The sequence below is a fragment of the Liolophura sinensis genome, chromosome 6 (assembly GCF_032854445.1).
Source record: "Liolophura sinensis isolate JHLJ2023 chromosome 6, CUHK_Ljap_v2, whole genome shotgun sequence".
NCBI classification, from domain to species: Eukaryota; Metazoa; Mollusca; class Polyplacophora; order Chitonida; family Chitonidae; genus Liolophura; species Liolophura sinensis.
Window position 1 is genome coordinate 75,342,350 of NC_088300.1, and position 6,190 is coordinate 75,348,539.

The window sequence follows — 6,190 nt, forward strand, 5'->3', positions numbered from 1 at the left end:
CTATTCCCAGAGTAGTCAGCATTAAAATCTCCCAGCATGCATTGCTTTTTACAATGCTACTCTCATTACATTTCATTCATACCAGCCCTTCGCTGACACAAACACGCAAGTCCGTACACTACTTAAAAAAAAAACACGTGGAATCGCCCGATACGTTTTGAACAGATCGTACCCAAATCAATATTCGCACACATTTACTCTTTACTAATATAGCTAATGAAATATGATCTATTCTCGACAATCTGCTTTATTATTAATAACTCAGAACAATGTGATCTTGATGTAATCTGAATTTGCTCAATAAATTATTTGTGGCACGGTAAGCTTTTAATAACGGGCTAGGACCTGCACATGAGAGTCAATTCTTATAAGCACGCTTGTAAGCAATTATTTTCATCGGAATTTTTATCCTCAACTTGACTGTGACAATTTTTATTCTGTACGCCAGTTTTTGTATGTTACCGTTTTTAATTACTTACCTCGACTTTCGTGAAAATAAGTCTGTTTGGGCTATCCACATTTATATGCGAAGTTTTTACTGACTTTATAAAGAGAGATTATCAATTGAATGTATATGGCTCTAGGAACATGCATGAACTTTGTATGTATCTGCGTGGATTGCACGCAAAGGGCGCGTACAAATGTAAGCTTACAGGGCTTATCTCGTTTCGACCATATTTAAAATGCCGTAATTGCATGCACCGTTATCGTATTCTAAATCGTTCCAAACGCAAATCCATCACTCTCGGCGATAGCGTATAGGCCTAATAGGACGTCCTTGGCACTGAGAGATAGCGATAGTGGCCTATTGCAGGAAGGAATTTGACCTTACACTTAAAACTAATTTGTTAAATTTAAAGAACACTCTGTTTTCTGAGTGATTGCAGTATGCAATGTATTGCTATAAACTGTTTTGTTATGTATGACAGACTTGTCGCATTCTTCCAGCAGAATACTTTTATTTGCGCAGCAGTGTTACGTGACAATGACGTAATCTGTTCTACCATCACTCAGGAACCAAAACATTATATTAACTTTAACAGTTTAGTTTTAGAGTGTATTACACTATATACTCGCGATCAACCATGGTTTCAAATAGCGTTTCATGTAGAATTTTAGTAGACAACTTATAATTCACACAAATGAGTCACATACAGCTTGTGCAAAATTAATGCCTTTCTTTATTTGCAAGTCAATGGAAAAATTTTAATTTTCCCAAGTTCTTGTACACGGGTGTGGATGTTTTCTTCAAGAAAACAAGCCACTAAATATTTTTAATACAGATTTTGCTGTATAACGTACGGAAAATGTTCATCGTTTGTATTTGCCTTTGGAACGTCATGCCGTCATGCATATGGCGTCTGCCATACAGGCGTGTTTTAAACAAAATGTGGCAGTTAGTGTGACGTGAATGATTCAAGGGGAAGAAGTCAAGGGGTATTGAGCAAATTATTGACAGTCCAGATTTGTTCAGTTTAAATCTGGCTAAACAACAGAAAAATGTAATCATTACCATGGTATCTGATAACTTTCAATTTCTGATCAAACCCTTACAGTTCATGCACCTATTGCTTCCTTTTGTTTTATTAGCACAGGTAACTGCAACAAAATATACTGTAGTTTCTGGTGAATGTGCATGGTTTATTTGGTTTATTCTAATTCTTTATTTATTTATTTATTTATTTATTTACTTAACTTATATAAATATATCTCTCTGAGAATATTTCACCTATATCTCGCTGCGGCAAGGAAACTGGGAATTTGAATGGGAATTACTTTTTAGGGCTGCTCAGCCTTGGGCTTCATATACTGATTATCAATTAAGTCAGTGGAGTTTTATGGAATTGGTTATGTAGACCCCCCCCCCCCCCCCCCACCCTCTGATTTAGTCACTCCACTTGGGTTATCAGATAAATCATGAAAAGCGCATTCGTTTGTGTTCAACTGCATTTCAAGTCTGTACGACTAACGCTGAGATGTTATAATCAATCATGAATGTGTGGTGATTTGGCTGTGACATCACAGTCACATTGACCGGTATTACTTGTCATGCTGTAGTAGGTTTAATATCGGCCTAAATGCCAGTAGCAAATAATTAATAGAGGCCATGATATTTCTGCACGTCGGTTATTGCCGTAAGTCGGTGAAGTCGAACCTGACTGCTCACGAGGAGTCACGAACCTGCCAAACCCCCTGACTTAAAACCGTGACAGAATCAGCGGGAGTTAGATGCAAACCCACGCCCTCATTGGCCATCGTTCCTACATATTTTACAGCGAGGACGTTTTGACTGACCAAACTGATCCCCTGATCGTGGATAACGATGATGAACGGTCAGGCTACATGCATGTAGGCCTATATGTGCATGCTCATGTACCCTATTCTGCACCCCGTTTAATTCATTCTACATGTACCGGTACTTAGCACATTTTTAAAAAATCCCATGATCTCCAAAAATACTCACAGTGGCCGGCAATGCTTCTTATAGGGATCGGAGAGTTGAGGTACCGCTATACTTTCTCCTACTGATTTTGGAAATATCATGCATCGGGTTAAGTGACAGATTTCAGCAGCTACGTCTGTTGTAGACACATATATAGTTCGTGAAACTACAATCAGTGTAACGTTAAGCGCAGTTAAACGTGAAAGCTCATTTTTTTCATCTATGGTCTGTAGTATTTTTCAGAATTGGAAAAGTTTACCTGTATGTTTAGGGCGTTTAGGGATATCTGAAGATAATTGAAAAAGCCTCGTTGAATTTGTTTATTATTTTATCACGGAAAGCGACAACACACCCATACCCATATAAATACATTTGATTTATTCATTTATTTGATGTTTTACGCAGTACTCAAAAAGATTTCACATATTTATTTATTATTTATTTATTTGGTGGGTGGTTTACGCCGTACTCAAGAATAAGTCACTTACATATGACGACAGACAGAATTATGGTGGGAGAAAATCGGACAGAGCCCGGGAGAAACCCACGACCATCCGCAGGTCGCTGAATAAGCCAACAGGATGAGCTGGAGAACTCACAGGGACTGCATTTATGTGAGCCTCATGGGTCATTGCGCCGCGCTGGCACGCTAATCACCTCGGTCACTGTTTTCACTTATACGACGGAGGCCAGCATCATCATAGTGGGAGGAAACCGGGCAGCGCCTACGACCATCACTAGATGATTGTAAATAAATAAATCATTATAACTGAAGCAGAATGACGGTATCACATATCAACTTAATTTACACCGTCAACACATGCAGAGGGCGAGAAGGTCTGTTTATGTATCGGTGTGTTTACATACAGGCTGTTTTATGCGACAAAAATGTACATAAAACATACAGCAGTTATCTCCCTTCTTCCACGCAGGAAAGACGCTTGAACGGGCCTCATTGGTAAGAGCCAGTTTTGGCATGGTCGTAACTGCCATATACACTATGTAGGCCAACATATGTGAGAACTACATGTATATAGTTTGAGTGAATCAGGTTTAGATATGCTATAAAGTTATACCTTAGCAATAATACCTCGCGCCGCGTACATAAATCTGTTAAACCGGTACTCAGTCGACAATATTTCACTTATATATGGGTATGTTTATTGGTTTGGAAAATCGTATAGGGCTTAAAGGAAACTCATTTCGGGAGACCTGCTATTAAGCCGCGGTAGAGCCAATGAGAACTACATGTAGTCAGAGTGAGACATGTCATCTAGAAATTGAAAATTGCAGCGATATCGCATATATACATACCCATGTATATGAGCTCGCTCTGCACTTGGAGGAAAAATTTGATCTGAGTAATAAGTGGGAATGTTCGTAAGTTATATATATACTTACATAAGACGGGTGGTTCACACCGGCCTCCTCTACTCATCAAACTGAACGCCCTCGTTTAAGTGAAATATTGTACAGTGGCTGAGTGAGAGGGACGTTAAATTCAAATCAAATCTCGTACATTCCAATCGTAAATATAGATATGCTAAATACTTTGCAGTTCATTCAATGTCCACAATGTCTGTAAGGTACATCTACAAAAGCTAATTCTCTTCCCGCCAATGCACACAAAGACAAGAAGAGACTTTTGTATTCGTTGTATTTAGAACACCGTAACACTCACCTATTTCAAAAATCATGTTCCGGTATCTAGTCTACAGAAAGGCCATAGATTCTTTGACATTACTTTGATACTAGCATCATGTGGAATCTTAATACCGTTCAGCCATAAGCATCATCTTACTAACTGTTTGTGGCATAATGCAAACTATTTCTTGATATCGCGATCTCAACTGGTCTTAGATTAACACGAAAGACTAATATTGTGTTCAGTGGTGTTCTCGTATGTCGGGGGGATGAATACACACACTTAGTCAGCAACAAGGACCTAAAATTAAAGAGATATTGTTCCGCACTGTGGCCCAATGAGACGAAATAATATTGTTCCGCGTGTACTGTGGTCCAATGAGACAAAATATTATTGTTCCGCATGCACCGTGGTCCAATGAGACAAAACAATATTGGTTCGCATGCGCAGTGGTTTAATGAGACAAAATGATATTGTTCCTCATGCACTATGGTCCAGTAAGACGAAGTGCTGTTGTTCCGCATTGCTGTGGCCCAGTAAGACAGAGTGATATTGTTCTGCACTGAAGTCCAACGAGGAAAAGTTTTACTATTTCTGTTGAGGTATGTGAACGATGGATAACTTTTATACAGAAGTTTAAAGTATGAACAAGTGAACTATTTTACGATTGTTAAAGGAATCGTTCTACTGAAAATCTCTAGTGCCCCTAAGGTAATATTCTTCTTATGTTCACCGCGATGCAGATTTAAGGTAAAATTTTCGATCTGCAATATGAGAAACCTTCGTAAAATACTAGCAGTATGCTCTATACAGTGCCGCCTTCGACGGCCGGAGAGGACATACATAATATATTCACGTTTGCCATAGCAATTGCCTTCAACATTCTGCAGTGGTACCACCAATGTACATCGTTATGCACTACCATTCAGAAAATCGGCTTGGAAATGGCAGTCACATGACACGAGAAGGGATGTTTTTGTCTTCGTAAAAGTTTCATATTTTATACAGATAAATTAACGCAATTTTATGTGACAAGAGGCAGTTTTATAGGCACACCCTTTCCCTTGTGTCCCGAGTGCGTCAGAGGTGGAGATCCCGATCCTCGGCGATTACATGACGGGCTCATTATATCAGATACCCCATGTTTACCCCAGGTTTAATCAAATGTGTCTGTGATGAAAGAAAAGTATAAAGGCTTGATGGGGAATGACATTGACCTCAGATTTTTATCGTCATTGCAAAGTTACATCACCGCACTGGTGACTAAGTGTAGCGATTCTACAGTGAAGTCAAACTGTCATTCTCTATGGGATTTGTGTATGTCAAGATTCAGGAACGTTACTGTTTGCTAGATTACTAACCAGGAGATTGTGAGTTCCGTTGACATTAATGTAGCTACATGCAGTTATGCAATTCACATGCTACTCACGCCACATGTTTGAAGTACTATAGGGGATTAAGACTGCGTCTATTGGCAACCCAGGACTACACATAGGAGGGCACTTTAAAATCAGCAGTATTGAAACATCACGTAGAAAAACGGACACCTCGTCTGAGCTAATTTTACTAAAAACAGGGACGACCAATATTTTAGCTTGGCACTGTCCCAGGCTATTTCACCGACATTGTGACGACCAGTGTACTGAAAATGGGATGCACAATATATAGTTTGGTTTTGTACCAACCAATTTTACCGACGATAGGGCAACTAGTATTTAGCTGGGCATTCTCTCAACCAATTTTACCAATACTGGTACAACCAATATAGCTTGGTATGGTCTAGACCAAGTTTATGGGCGATAGGGCGACTAGTACTTAGCTGGGCATCCTCTCAACCAATTTTACCAATACTGGTACAACCAATATAGCTTGGTATGGTCTAGACCAAGTTTATGGGCGATAGGGCGACTAGTACTTAGCTGGGCATCCTCTCAACCAATTTTACCAATACTGGTACAACCAATATAGCTTGGCATGGTCTAGACCAAGTTTATGGGCGATAGGGCGACTAGTATTTAGCTGGGCATCCTCTCAACCAATTTTACCAATACTGGTACAACCAGTTATTAGCTTGGTGCAATTAAGGGGATACTAAACTTTTA